At 42.0% G+C, this 15,796-nt stretch overlaps 1 protein-coding gene and 1 pseudogene across 1 annotated transcript in view; both read right to left on the bottom strand.

Annotated features, from left to right (window-relative positions):
- sdk2b (sidekick cell adhesion molecule 2b) overlaps positions 1-15,796 on the bottom strand; it is a 662,520-nt gene that overhangs the window by 347,416 nt on the left and 299,308 nt on the right. The gene's annotated exons all lie outside the window — the stretch shown is intronic.
- LOC138759713 (U6 spliceosomal RNA) lies at positions 655-752 on the bottom strand (annotated as a pseudogene).

The raw sequence follows: 15,796 nt of genomic DNA, 5'->3' as shown, positions 1-15,796 counted from the left end.
GAATTGAAGAGGTTGGCCACTGATGCGGATCAGTGAGAGAGGAAAAAAAAATCAATGAATCAATACTTGAAAGGATGACATTAAGCTGACAGAAAGGGTGGAGAAAAGATTAACAAGAACTTTACCAGGACTGGAACGCTTGAATTATAACAAGAGATGGGATAAGTTGTGGCTATTTTCTCAGGAGTGTAGGAGATTGACAAGTGACCAGAGGAAGTGGAAGACGTAGGGGCAAATACAATTTTAAAAGGCATCGGGGAGGAAAGCATCAGAGGGAGGTGGGCAAAATGCAGGCAAATGGGATTAGCTCAGGTAGGCAACTTTACTGGCATGGACAAATTGAGCCAAAGAACATTCCATGTTCTATGTCAGTTTGCTAAATTGAGCTATGGTGTGTTAGGCTAGAATTATGTAATTTCCAAATATAATTGACAGGTATTTGAGGGCAGCACGGTTAACGCAACACCTTTACACTGCCAGCGATTGGGACCGAATCCCGTGCTCTCCGTAAGGAGTTTATATGCTCTCTCCATGTCTGCGTGGGTTTTCTCTGGGGGCTCTGGTTTCCTACCACCCTTCAGAAACATGCGGGGATGTAAATTGTGCGGGTCGGACTCGGAGGGCTGAATTGGCCCTTTACAGAGCTGTATGTCTAAATTTTTATAAAATAGGTATGGTTCATCTTTGTTCAGTGGCAATCCTAATCTTCTCTGTATCGTTCCAATTTTAGTATATGTGAGTTCGATATTTAAATCTATATATAGCAACTCTTTCAACACCTATTACATTTACCTTATTATCCAAATTTAGTGTGCTCATACATTGACACAATTTTTCTTTCAAGTATTATATTTTAGAAATTTAGATTCATATGTCAGACATATTCTCAGAGTACAGCACATACATCGCTTACAACCCTGAGTTCTATATCCTGCAAGCGAGACAGAATTACCACTTAAAACTGTTCTCAACAGACACATGCAAGTAAATAAAAAATGTAAACAAACTGACTGCAATACAGAGAGAGAAAAAATCAATAGATTACAAACTAACATCTAAAGCCATTTGAGCTACCCAGTTACTGTTAGGTGCCAGACGTGTGCAACAATTGGCCTTCAAGATGCTGAGCAAGAGAGGATAAAAATTGAATGTTAGTCCCTTCCAACATCTGTCTGGCAAGAGCATTCAACTTAACACCCAAATCTAAAATATCACCAGTAATCTCAATTCCCAGCCATCAATCTTCATGTATGAAATTCAAAACCCAGATGTCTATCAATCCACTTTGCTAAATATCTGGCTAGCTTGAAGAATTATGCTCCATTAAATTTCTTGCTTAAATTACTTCTCCTGCCAATATTTCTGCAGAGGTCCATTAAAGATCCTGCTGTACATCATCTCGCTGGGCTCTGTGATGTCTGCATTAACTGTTCACTAACTTGGAGTTGCTCAGCAGCTTCCAATGGTAACAGATGCTTTTATACAGATGCTTTTAAACATAACAAATTGTCCCATAAAGTTAGTGAACAGAACAATATGTCATTTACTCAGTTTAATAGATCCAAAAAATGTATCATTTAATTCCTTATCTGTCTGGGTCAACGTGAATAAAATGAAATGAGCTTTTGTGGAGCATAAAAAACTTTAAGAGTGAGGGAATGGCAGCTTATCTCTACTGTGTTTGTAATTTGGGGAAAAACTTGGAATTAAACAACAGCACATATATATCTCGCAATTCAAGACCAAAACATAAAAAAAAAGTTAATTTTTAAATTTATGATTTAAGTACTAAAATTTAACATTTTATTTTTTAACAAAGTAGAAGAGAAAGGTAAAGGTTCCATTACTGTCATGTAATACTACATTTAGAATGTAACACACATGAAATTTTTTAACTTTGGTCTACCGTAAGGCAGACAGAGAGTCCCCACCTTGTTCAGTGCCTTTCACAGAAACCTACAGCACCTGGTGTTCCCAGGTGGTCTCCCCTCCGAGTACTGGCCAGTCCTGTGCCTGTTTAGCTTCCGAGATCAGACAAGATACATCAGTCAGTGGTTTGTGAAGATGACCCCATCAAAATAGTGGTCAATAATGTCAAGCAGCGGGGAGGCTGAGTAAACTTGCTCAATGGTGCTTGTAGGTGAGCAGACAAGATAATGCTCTGGGCATCGGTGAAGGCATCACAGTCACTTTGAAGAAATCATACAACAGTTTCTCAAAAGTCACGATGAAGTAAAAGAGAAGTTCAAGTTTCAAGCATTTTTGTCATGCGTTTTAAAACATACAACGATAGAGGTTGTTTTGAGAGCAGACCAGTGGACGTTTCACACTTTGCACAACAAACACTAATCAAGAGTGCAGAGATATGGAGAAAGATCGGTTGGTATGGAGCATTACTTTTTTTAGTAAACCATAATTTTACTCCTTTAATGTTCATTCATGAATCTGATCATGGTGGGAAAGAAACAGCCCTTGAATCTGCTGGTGCATTATCACATATTCATTAATCTTCTTCCTGTTAGGATGGAGGTGAAGAGTGGTAGCTGGGAATATGTTGGTTGCTTTTCCAAGGCAGAGAGAGATATAGATGGAGTTGATAGAGGGAGAGGAGTGAGAGTGATGGTGTGTTCATCACTCTTTCAGTCTTGGGTGGAGCAGTTCCCGTACTGTGCAGTGATTCATCCTTTCAGTGGGGCACTTGTACAGGGCCACTGATGACATAGCAAATTTCCTCAGGTTTCTGAGGAGCTGAGTCTCTGGTGCACATCCTTGGCGACTTTATCCATATGGAGGGACCAGGACAAGTTACTGGAGGTGTTTACTGGAAAAAGAAGTGTGAAGGCTCTCCTATATTTGTAAAACGGAATAATCTGCCTTTTGTAAACTACTTGGCAATGATCTTAATGGGTAACCTCATGCAGTTTTTATATTTATTTTACATTGCACCGACACTGATATAATGACCCTCTTTCAAGTGGATCACACAATGTAATCCTGCCCCATGCAAAATGAATATTGCGTCCAGAGACTTTACCAACTGAAATTAGTATACCAGGCCTCCGCCACAACAGATACATTTGGCAATAAGAGTTGTTGAGCTGCAAGTGGTCACTTTGGAGCATGCACTCCCAAAGCATTTTGCATTTTTATTCCTCAGAAATCATTCAGAACCCAAGGGTTTCACCAGTTATAAAGGAAAATCTGCAGATGCTATGATTGAAGCACAATCAATAAAAGTGCTGGAGAGACTCCGTAGGTCATGTGGCATCTATAGGAAGTTTCAGGCCTGAACCCTTCATCAAGATTATTCCAAAGTCTGACAAAATTCTCAACAAGACATGGGTGATGCAATCACATAATGAATAAATATCAACTCAAACCCTCCCTATTCTGTTATTGTAGCCCCTTTCACACTTGCAAGTGATCCCAGGAATTAACCGCCAATCAGCCTTTAAAGTGTCTAGTGCGAAAGCAAAATCAGCTCAACGCCGGCATCAGATGACATCATCTCACGCCAAGGATTGACGGCCTCGACCCCCAAGTACAATCCCCAGCGTCTGCAGACACTGGAGTTGCAATCAGGCATGTGAAGTGGGCAATTGCATTGTGGGTTTTTGCATGAGTGCAGGAACATGAAGGAAGAAAAGTTTAAAATGAAGGTATAAACTTTGCCATGGGAAAGTCGCAGCAGGAGAGAGAGAGAGGAAATAAAGAGCAATAGCGGACAATTTTTAAACAGCGTGGGAAAGTTGGTAGCGCCATAGTGCACAATTGATAAAGACCATGGGAAAAAGTGTCGGGGACTTCATTTTCCAGAATGCCGTGCAGAAAAGAAACCCCTCCATAAATGCTCTATTGCTGTAGTTGATCATACAGCCCTCTCTCTGCCACATGGAATTCTGGGAGGGCAGCTCCGCCATTGCCTTTTCCCACGGTATTTATAAATTGTACGTGATAGTGCTGTCAACTTTCCCACGCGATATAAATTGTGTGCTAAAGCGCTACCAACTTTCCCAAATTGTCTGCTATTGCTATTTATTGCTAGCACTTTCCCACAGTCCCTTATAAAGGTTTATATAGGTCGGCACAACAACAGGGGCTTAAACTGCTGTACATAAAGCTTAATTAATTAGGCATGATTCATTTTGTTCAAGTATAAGATCTTGTTGAGAATTTTGTTAGACTTTGGAATATCTTGATGAAGGGTTCAGGCCTGAAACTGAGGTTACCCTTTACTTCCTATAGATGCCACATGACCTACGGAGTCTCTCCAGCACTTTTATTGATTGTGCTTCAATCATAGCATCTGCAGATTTTCCTTTTTAACTGGTGAAACCCTTGGGTTCTGAATGATTTCTGAGGAGTAAAAATGCATTGATCAGGATTTAGGGCAGGTTCACCATCACTTGACGTGTCATGACATCACCAGTAGTAGGTGGAACAGTCCTAATCCCGGGGATGGCTCCTTGCAAGTGTGAAAGCATTCAGTGTCCCAGTTAGGAGTGGTCAAGTGTGAAAAGCTGAACCCCCATTCCTATCCCGTGACACTGAACAGCCAATTTAGTGGGATGCAAGTGTAAAAGGGGCTTGTGATAACCCAGATAAAATCATGAACCTGTTATCACATCTTTCCCCATACAAATTCAGTGTTCCCCTCTGAAAAATTAACAGAATGGCTTATGAATCCCAAATATCACTCCAGACACAAGCAAGATCTGAAGTCGTGACTCGCTTGAAGTTCTTGACGTAGAGAATCCGCTAGATTTGCCTAATTTATTCATGAAACAGGTCTAATTTTGGGCAAAAACATTTGAAATTTCAAGCCTGAGTTATTGCAGTGTAAATCAAATTTCTCTGAAATGTGCCTTATCTTTTGGATCGTGTTGGATGAGATCCTTCCATGAACAGCCCTACTGCTGATTAATGTTAATTACCATAGTGAGATTCCACCATTCACACTCACTTGTGGTTTGGAAGGGATTTTAAATTTTTTTTTCAGGAACAAATCTATAGATAGTTGAATAATAAACAGGTGAGATGGCAGAAGACTGGAAGGTGACTAATTGTGCCTTTATTTTAAGCCAGGGAGCTGCAGCCCAGTGAGCTTAATGTCAGTTGTGGGTAGGTTTTCTGAAAGGATTGTGATAGATGGAATCTACCTGTATTTGGAGGGGCAAGAACTAAATTTGGAATAGTCGGCATAGGAAATAACGTCTCATTAATTTGATTATCTTTCTGAAAAGGTGACCATGAAGAGGTGATTGTGTTAGATGGTTGACAAGGTCCTGCATGGTAGGCTGATCAAGATGGTCAGATCCATTGGATCCAGGGAGAGCTGTACAATGGGAAACAGCTAGTGTGTTGCAGGGATTGGTGGTGGATCCACTGTTGTTTGTCATCTGAATTAATAACTTTGATGAAAATGTAGTTGGTATGGCTAGTAAATTTGAGGATAATCACAAAATTGGTGGTACAGATTGAATACCCCTTAACTGAATACCCAAAACTTGAAACTTTTCCCATCTGTGGTCCCATAAGGTAATACATAATAGAGTTCAGAAATCCTGATCGGAGAACGGGACGAAGCAGACGTAAGTCGTGCATTATTGAGTGTAGATTTTTCAATATATGTCTACTTCAGTTAATTTGTGCATATCTAAATATTTGTATAGTAATGTGAATGCATTTCTCTTTAAGTCTGAGTGAATGAGTGCATTTTTTAAAAATGGGGTTCCAAAATCCAAAATCTGAAACATTTCTGGTCCCAGGCACTTCAGATAAGTGGTACTCAACCTTTATAATGAGTGGATACTAAAGAAGTTTAAAATGGGATTCAGATGAAATAGGAAATTGGGCCAGGAATGGCAGATGGAATTCAATTTAGACAAATGTGAGGTGTTGGACTTTGGTATGTTAAACGAGGGCAGGACTTACACGGTGAACAGTATGGCCAGGAGAGCATTGTAGGATAGGGGGACCTTGGGGTACAGGTGTATGAATGTTTGGGTAGTGAAGAAGGCCTTCATCTGTCAGAGCATTGGTACAGGTGCAGGGATATCAGGTTACCACTGTATAAAGATGTTGGTGAGACTGTCTCCTGTTCTGGTCACCCAAGTATAGGAAAGATATCATTAAAGTTGGAAAGGGTCCAGAAAAGATTCTCAAGAATATTATCAGAACTACTAGACTTGAATTATTTGGAGAGTTTAGATGGCCTGGGACTTTTCTCCATAGAATGGAGGAGGTTAAAGGTGGACTAAAACAGGTTTATCAGATCATGAGAGGATAGATATGGTAAATAGCCATAGCTACCTCCCCCTCCCCCCATAGGAGAATCTAAAACGTGAGGACATCGATTTAAGATGAGAGGGGAAACATTTATAAAAGACCACAGAGGCACCATATTCACATGGATGGTGGATAGACAGAATGAGTTGCCAAAGGAATTGGTAGGGGCAACAATTGTAATGTTTAAGGTTAAGGCAGACAGATACATGGTAAAGATTCAGAGGAATATGGGCCAAATATAGGCTCCATCTTAAGCTGCAAAGCCACATCGTGACCAATTTAAGGCAATGTGCTTGTTTCAGTGATTGTCATAAAGCAGAGCATTTCTATTCAAGGGTCCTACTGTGGAGTGGTAAAGACAATCCGGTGCTGATTGAAGGAAATGCACAAAACCCTTTGAAATGAGCTTGCTTTTTGCTTCCTTAACTTTAGAACGAATTGACATTACTTACTCAGATTAATGTTTCTGACTCTCTCAGGGGAAAAGCCAAGAATTTCACAGGAAAACACAGGCTCTATCCTTTCATGTTACCTGATCTAAAATCCCAATTCCCACACCATGTAAAAATTTTTGATATCGGCGAGCGATTCTCCAGAGACCATCTGCAGTGCATTTATCAAAAGTGATTCTGAATGTCTACTTCATTCTCAAAACAATATATTGTTTCAAATCAGTCATTGGAAATTTGCCAAACATTGCAGAAGTTCATTTGCAGTGGTTACAATTTATAGAATCAGTGCCAGAAACAATAGTTACAGTTAAAGTACAAGTGTCCAAGAGTGGAGTCACTCACAAGTTTGAAGAAACCACTATTGTGGTGGATGTTAAGAAGGGTGAGAAAAAATGTAAATTGACAGCGTGGAGCTCCCGTTTTAGTAAAATTGGATTATCACTGAAAGGGCTAGTATGAACAGGAGGAAATAAATGGTCACATTGAACATTACGCACAAGCACCACCACAAGTCATAGCCCAGCAATAATTCAATACACTGGAAGGACTGTCACAGTCTGTTCCAGATTCAATACATTTGAAAAGACGTGATTTTGCAGGGGAGAACCAGGCTGAAAACAGCCTGTTGAAGCAGCTCTTGTGACCAGCCATTCTGTGGAATTCAGAGCAAAGGATGCTCTGTGAATGACTGGGCCTTTTTGGTGGATCGACCTGTGGCAGGAGGGTCTTTTGGGAAGCAGAGTGCTTCATTTTGATTTTGACTAACAGTGAAGATCACTTGAGGCACTTTCAGGTGGCCAATTGCCCCGCATGTAAAGCCGCATGTTTAAGCAATACCCGGCTATTTTGAGGCCACCTGAATGTGCAGGAGGCGCTCTTGAGGTGAGCTATGTAACCCTCCTCTGAGAGGGATAATCAGCTTAGCTCAGTGGCTCCCCCAGCCACCTGAATGCAGCTGGCTGAAAGCGGATGTTAAAGGGTCAGGCCGCTGATCACAGCCGACACTGGGCAGGAGCCGGAGTGTGCTCAGAGCCGCATCCTGTGCAGCTGTGTCCTTCAGGTGCCAAGCGTTGGGCTTTAAACGCTGCCACAGGAACGGCAATTTAAAGGGCCGCTTCTGCTTCTTCAGGCGCATTCATACCGTAGAAAGCACCAGAAAAAGCCTTTGGAGAGATCGGAGCTAGCTTCTTGGAAGCTTCGTGGAGGCCGCCCAGTTCGAGTCCCGCCGACAAAAGGACCAGGAGTGTTCTGACCACAGCTCGTGTGGATGGACATTTCTTCAAAGGCAACGCAAGGAGAATTTGTGAGTTTGAACCAGCCACAACTCCAGACTTCCCATCAGTTCAACATTAATTCTGTGCATCAAATTTCAAAGGCTTCGACACTGAATTTAAAAGACTGAACTTTGAAGTGACTTTTTAGAATTTGGCATGGACAAACACACATACACTAGATACCTGCGCATAGTTGGGGATAGATAAAGTGTTAAGGATAGTTTAAGAGTTAGAAATAAAATTATTTCTTTCTTTTCTTTTTTTTCTTTGGCTTGGCTTCGCGGACGAAGATTTATGGAGGGGAAATGTCCACGTCAGCTGCAGGCTCGTTTGTGGCTGACAAGTCCGATGCAAGACAGGCAGGCATGGTTGCAGCGGTTGCAAGGGAAAATTGGTTGGTTGGGGTTGGGTGTTGGGTTTTTCCTCCTTTGTCTTTTGTCAGTGAGGTGGGCTCTGCGGTCTTCTTCAAAGGAGGTTGCTGCCCGCCAAACTGTGAGGCGCCAAGATGCACGGTTTGAGGCGATATCAGCCCACTGGCGGTGGTCAATGTGAGATTTCTTTAGGCAGTCCTTGTACCTCTTCTTTGGTGCACCTCTGTCACAGTGGCCAGTGGAGAGCTCGCCATAGAACACGATCTTGGGAAGGCGATGGTCTTCCATTCTGGAGATGTGACCTACCCAGCGCAGTTGGATCTTCAGCAGCGTGGATTCGATGCTGTCGGCCTCTGCCATCACTTCGATGTTGGTGATGAAGTCGCTCCAATGAATGTTGAGGATGGAGCGGAGACAACGCTGGTGATGCCGGTAGAGGACCCATGATTCGGAGCCGAACAGGAGTGTGGGTATGACAACGGCTCTGTATACGCTAATCTTTGTGAGGTTTTAAAATTAAACACTGGTTCATTGTCTATTGCTGCTCATTACGTGCAGTTTGTAACAAGTTCTGATCCACATAACCAATTCTAGGGCCTCAGCATAACATTGCCAGCACTTGCTTACCTTGTCAATAGTCGGAAGATCATGACTTTGTTACAAAGTAACATCCTCAAATGATGTAAGGAATTCAATTATGTATTTGTTCATAAATAAACCATTTTTAAACATTCAAATTTCAGAATAACTTTGAATATATATAAAATAAAATTGAAAGTAATGAAGTCTTGAACAATTTGGAATTTTAAAGTTGCAAAGTCAATTGTAATTTATCCAGTTAAAATGAATTGGCTGGACTTGAGCAAAAGATTAGTCAATTTTCAGCAGGTCCTGACGATAACTTACTTGCATTTTTGTTCCCATGATCTTTTATGCTGATTTCAGATTCAATTTGCCCGTTCAGTGAAATTACAAGATTAGAGAAGGCGCTTCAGATGAGTCTCATTTCCTTAGACATACATCGACCAGTAGGCATGTTCATAAAATTTTTATGGGCTAAAATATTTAATTTTCTAGGAAATTGACTGTGCACACTAATTAAACTAACAAAGTGGTTCAGTATCAGTTTTTAAAGCACTTTCCAATGATTTTGTTTTAAACATCAGGTTACCCACCAGTAACGAACTGAACATAATTCGACTGGTTAATTAACAATCATTATTTAAAATCATTAATAATTAAAAATTTTAAACCTATTTTCAGCTCTGCTAATAAAACGGAACTCGGTTATTTCTATTAAGTGTATTAAGCATTAAATTAACATTTTCTCCATTATATTCCCCAAGTTTGCTCAATCACTGAAAATGTTGTATTTGTGATTATAACTTTTGTTCAGTAATTGAACCATATCTTAACATCATAGTTTTTAATTACAATGACATGATTGCCAGGTATGGTTGGTGGGAGAATGGAGCAACCAACAATTTGCTGGAGAACTCAGTGGGACGAGCCACAGGATAAGAATGGTGAATGTTTTGGGTCAGAATCCTTCATCGTAAGCCATTCTATTTCTCCCACTGATGTTGCCCAATGTACGAAGGACCCCTAGCAAACTGTTGCTCCAGATTCCAGCATCTGCAGTCTCCTCTGTATTTCCGTGGTAGCATAATGGTTAAGTTATGGGACTGCAGATGAGGAATATAAATTCAGAATAAATAAATCTGGAATTTAAAAAAATGTCAGTAATTATGACTGCAAGAGAACTGAATTGTTGTAAAATTAATTTGTTCCTTACCTGGCCTGGCTTAGACTGATCGCAATGTTAAACAGTGGCCTTTACATGGTGGACACGTTGTGTGAATGACTTCCTCTTGAGGATCAGACCAGCAAAGAAGCCAGAACTCTGCCAATTTTATTCACTCCACGCGACAAGTGACTGAGAGGAGTGGAAAGAATAAACCCGACAGGAGCAGACAACACAGCAGAATTCTCCTCACACCGAGCCAAGGTGGTCCAATGCAGTTACAACAAACAGCAGGACAGATTCAAGCTGACCAACCGCCTGCCCCTGATCGGATAATCACCTTCATTACCAAATTGAAGAGAGATATAATCAACAGTGCTGGCAAGTGACCTCACATCCCAATAGTGTACTCACCAAAGCCAATGCGAGCTACCCACTCAGCTCCAGATCATAACCCATGTTTGGTTCAAATATAGAAGTAAAAGAACTGAATTCCAGAGGCTCAGAGACCCAAGGGATCATTTGATAGCTGCATAAACAAACACGAATAAATGTGGGTGAAAGGTTGGGTATCCTGCAGCATGGTACTCCTGGGAATTTCCACAAAAGCACACATCCAGCAGTGTAATGGAATACTCTCTGCCGGCCTGGAGGAGTGCAGTTCCAACACCATCAAGAAGCTTGACACCAGTCTGATACTGTTGGGTCCCATTTATTTAACTTTTGGGGTGTGGCGTATAGCCTGTGTAACCAATTATATTGTATCATGCATAACCTCGTGTTTATTGTATTTCTCATAGTTCCAGAGCATAGCTTTTCCCATGTTTCATTCTTTATCTTTATGTTTAGATCTTGTTCCCATTTTTGTTTGGGTTTACAGCTTGTTTCCTCGTTCTCTTTCTCTTGCAGTTTGATGTACATGTTTGTTATAAATCTTCTAATTATCATTGTGTCTGTAATCACATATTCAAAATTGCTTCCTTCTGGTAACCTCAGCCTGCTTCCCAATTTGTCCTTCAAGTAGGTTTTCAGTTGGTGGTACGCAAACAATGTACCGTGAGTTATACCATATTTGTCCTTCATTTGTTCAAAAGATAATAATTTATGTCCCGAAAAACAATTTTCTATTCTTTTAATCCCTTTTCTCTCCCATTCTCTAAAGGAAAGTTTATCTATTCTGATGGGGATTAGTTGATTTTGCGTCAATATTAATTTTGGTAGTTGATCATTTGTTTTATTCTTTTCTACATGAATCTTCTTCCAAATGTTGAGCAGATGGTGCAGTACTGGTGAATTCCTATGTTGCACCAGCTTTTCATCCCACTTATATAGTATATGTTCAGGGACCTTCTCCCCTATTTTATCTAGCTCTAATCTGGTCCAATCTGGTTTTTACACTGTTTGATAAAATCTGATGGATATCTTAATTGTGCTGCTCTATAATAATTCTTAAAGTTTGGTAGCTGTAAGCCCCCTTGTTTGTACCATTCTGTTAATTTATCTAGCGCTATCAAGAATGAAACATGGGAAAACCTATGCTCCGGAACTATGAGAAATACAATAAACACGAAGCATGATACAATATAATTGGTTACACAGGCTATACACCACGCCTTAAAAGTTAAATAAATGGGACCCAACAGTATCAGACAGATGTTTTCGCTGTAAAAAGGAAACGGGAACAACAGTACGTGCAATTTGGGCATGTGAGAATGTGGAATCGTTTTGGGAAGTTCTAAATCAGGTATTAAATAAAATCACAAAAAGCAACATACCAAAAAATCCAGAGATCTTTCTTCTAAGTAATGTAAGAAGTAAAGAACTTGGACTCGATTTGGATGGAGCACAAAAAAGATTTATTATGATAGCCTTAGCTGTAGCAAAAAAATGTATTATGTCAACCTGGAAATTAGAAGGTAGCCTGAGAATACAGCAATGGTACGTGGAAAGAGGTACAAGGACTGCCTAAAGAAATCTCTTGGTGCCTGCCACATTGACCACCGCCAGTGGGCTGATATCGCCTCAAACCATGTATCTTGGCACCTCACAGTTCGGCGGGCAGCAACCTCCTTTGAAGAAGATCGCAGAGCCCAGCTCACTGACAAAAGACAAAGGAGGAAAAACTCAACACCCAACCCCAACCAACCAATTTTACCCTGCAACCGCTGCAACCGTGTCTGCCTGTCCCGCATCGGACTTGTCAGCCACAAACGAGCCTGCAGCTGACGTGGACATTACCCCTCCATAAATCTTGGTCCGCGAATCCAAGCCAAAGAAGAACATAGAAATGAATAAATGCATTCCATTGGAAAAAATAACAGATGATTTAAGAAATAACATCACAGTATTTGAACAAATTTGGGAACTGTACATGGAACACAACAGATCTTTTTGAACAGACCGCTGACAGGAACCAACAGCAGAACAAAGGCAAGCGGAACAGCAAACAGAGTGGCTTCTGCACTCTTTTTTCTTTGGTTTGGCTTCGCGGACGAAGATTTATGGAGGGGGTAAAAGTCCATGTCAGCTGCAGGCTCGTTTGTGGCTGACAAGTCCGATGCGGGACAGGCAGACACGGTTGCAGCGGTTGCAGGGGAAAATTGGTTGGTTGGGGTTGGGTGTTGGGTTTTTCCTCCTTTGCCTTTTGTCAGTGAGGTGGGCTCTGCGGTCTTCTTCAAAGGAGGTTGCTGCCCGCCAAACTGTGAGGCGCCAAGATGCACGGTTGGAGGCGATATCAGCCCACTGGCGGTGGTCAATGCGGCAGGCACCAAGAGATTTCTTTAGGCAGTCCTTGTACCTTTTCTTTGGTGCACCTCTGTCACGGTGGCCAGTGGCCCACTGGCTTCTGCACTAACTATAACTAAAAGGCCCCAAACTAAAGTTATCCAATCCAGCAGACACTGGTATGTGATGAATGAATATTTTGAATTTTTCACCAGAACTTTAGGAGTGCTTTGCTTCTGACATTCTGCAATCATTTTTTTAACTGTGAAAACTACAATAGGATTCACCGTCAATTACAAACAAACGTTGATATTCCTGTGATTTATCCGAGCTGCTGATTTACAAAGGTTTAATTTAATTTAAGAATCTGAATTCTTAACCAAGTTTTTGGAATTGTAACCAGTCTTGCCAGTCAATTCTGATGTGCAGCTAACAATTTTCAAGAGGCAGGGTCTTTTATCTGGTGTGAATTACACGGTTACCAACAAGACATGGGTGTATGCAGAGTTCAGCTCTTTTTTTAATGTTAATTAGCATTGGGTGAATACGGTAAGAGCCGCTGTTTTCTCATAACATTAAAAAGACACTGCAGTAATAACATCCAAATGCTTTGGAGATTCAACAGCCAGGCTTTTTAACTTGATTTCACATTGTACTGGAGTTTTCCTCAACATGTTCCCAAACTAAGTGGGGTGAATCTTTCTTCTTTTTTCTTCTTCTTTGGCTTGGCTTCACGGACGAAGATTTATGGAGGGGTAATGTCCACGTCAGCTGCAGGCTCATTTGTGGGGTTTGTCTTTTGTTAGTGAGGTGGGCTCTGCGGTCTTCTTCAAAGGAGGTTGCTGCCCGCCGAACTGTGAGGCGCCAAGATGCACGGTTTGAGGCGATATCAGCCCACTGGCAGTGGTCAATGTGGCAGGCACCAAGAGATTTCTTTAGGCAGGCCTTGTACCTCTTCTTTGGTGCACCTCTGTCACAGTGGCCAGTGGAGAGCTCGCCATATAACACGATCTTGGGAAGGCGATGGTCCTCCATCCTGGAGACGTGACCTACCCAGCGCAGTTGGATCTTCAGCAGCATGGATTCAATGTCGTCGGCCTCTGCCATCTCGAGTAATTCGATGTTAGGGATGAAGTCGCTCCAATGAATGTTGAGGATGGAGCGGAGAAAACGCTGGTGGAAGTGTTCTAGGAGCCGTAAGTGATGCCGGTAGGGGACCCATGATTCGGAGCCGAACAGGAGTGTGGGTATGACAACGGCTCTGTATACGCTAATCTTTGTGAGGTTTTTGAGTTGGTTGTTTTATCAGACTCTTTTGTGTAGTCTTCTAAAGGCGCTCTTTGCCTTGGTGAGTCTGTTGTCTATCTCGTTGTCGATCCTTGCATCCGATGAAATGGTGCAGCCGAGATAGGTAAACTGGTTGACTGTTTTGAGTTTTGTGTGTCCGATGAAGATGTGGGGGGGGGGTGGGGGGGGGGGCTGATAGTCATGGTGGGGAGCTGGCTGATGGAGAACCTCAGTTTTCTTCTGGCTGACTTCCAGGCCAAACATTTTGGCAGTTTCCGCAAAACAGGACGTCAAGTGCTGAAGAGCTGGCTCTGAATGGGCAACTAAAGCGGCATCGTCTGCAAAGAGTAGTTCACGGACAAGTTGCTCTTGTGTCTTGGTGTGAGCTTGCAGGCGCCTCAGATTGAAAAATACAACACTGCAGAAACCCAGCAGGTCAAACAGTGTACTTTATATAGCAAGGATAAAGATACATGACCAACACTTTGGGCTTGAACTCTTTATCAAGGCATGGACAAATCTGTTAATTTTAGGTTTTCCACCAAGTAACAATTTCCAAGTTAAAATTAAATATTTATTTCCTATCTCATCTCAGATCATATTAATGGGCCCCAATTGTGTACCCTGCTAAGAGAATAAGACAATCAGAATCTTTCTCTTGCCTCAGATGATCGAATAAACCACACAGCTTGCCACAGCTGCCATGCTGAAGCCATAGCAAAGCTGAGAAAACACCCAAAAACTCATTGTTCTTTTCCTGAGCTTCAAAGACACGAAGTGCTAGACACCAAGTGCTAGAATCCAATGAAATTGTTGCAAAATAACATTCTGTGACCAGATGGGTTTCCCCTAAATCATGGCTATTGCAAAATTATTCCTTAGTACAGGATAAAAGCAACAAAAAATATCAAGATGCAGGAGTTCCAATGAAATAAGAAAATTGGGAATAAGAGAAATGAAATCAGTCCCTGGGAGTTAGCATGGACATGATAGGCCAAATGGCCACCTACATTAACACAAATTCAAGGTAGCCCAGGTATAGAATGTTTTATTCGAAACCCTTGGGACCAGATACTTTCCAGTTTCAAATAATAGAATAATAACGTTAAGTATTTGCGCTGATATCAGATTCATGCAAAACAAAGACAAACTCCAACTTGAAGGGTCTCTGGACTGGACAGGATGGGGAGGTTGGTTGTGGCGGTGCTGGACAGGCGGGGTTGTGATGATGATGGACGGAAGTGGGGGTGGGTTTGCAGTGACGTTGGACAGGGGGCTGTTTGTGGCAGCCATCAAGTTCCTGAAGCCCTGACAGTGGATCTTCGCCCCAGCAGTCTGCCAACCATAACACCCAACGCCTTGACTGCCTGCCTACTGGAGCTCCCAGCGTTGCTTCAGAGGACCCTCAGCCCAGTAGTCCGCCAACTGGAGCTCCCAACACCCTAGCATCTTGCTCATCCAAGCTCCTGGCTGTGGATCCTCGCCCCAGACACCCACCCATCTGAACTCCCGAAAACTGGCTGCCCACCTATCCAAACCCGACACCACAGCTGCCTACCCATTCGAACTCCCGTCCACGGAACCTTGCTCCCAATTTGTATGCTGGATGGGAGGGGAGGGGGTGGTGTTTGCATTGGTACTGGCTGGGGTTGGGGG

This window comes from Narcine bancroftii, chromosome 3 (assembly GCF_036971445.1).
Source record: "Narcine bancroftii isolate sNarBan1 chromosome 3, sNarBan1.hap1, whole genome shotgun sequence".
Classification (NCBI taxonomy): Eukaryota; Metazoa; Chordata; class Chondrichthyes; order Torpediniformes; family Narcinidae; genus Narcine; species Narcine bancroftii.
The sequence above is the reverse complement of the archived record's forward strand: the minus strand, read 5'-3'. Positions and strand labels throughout refer to the sequence as shown.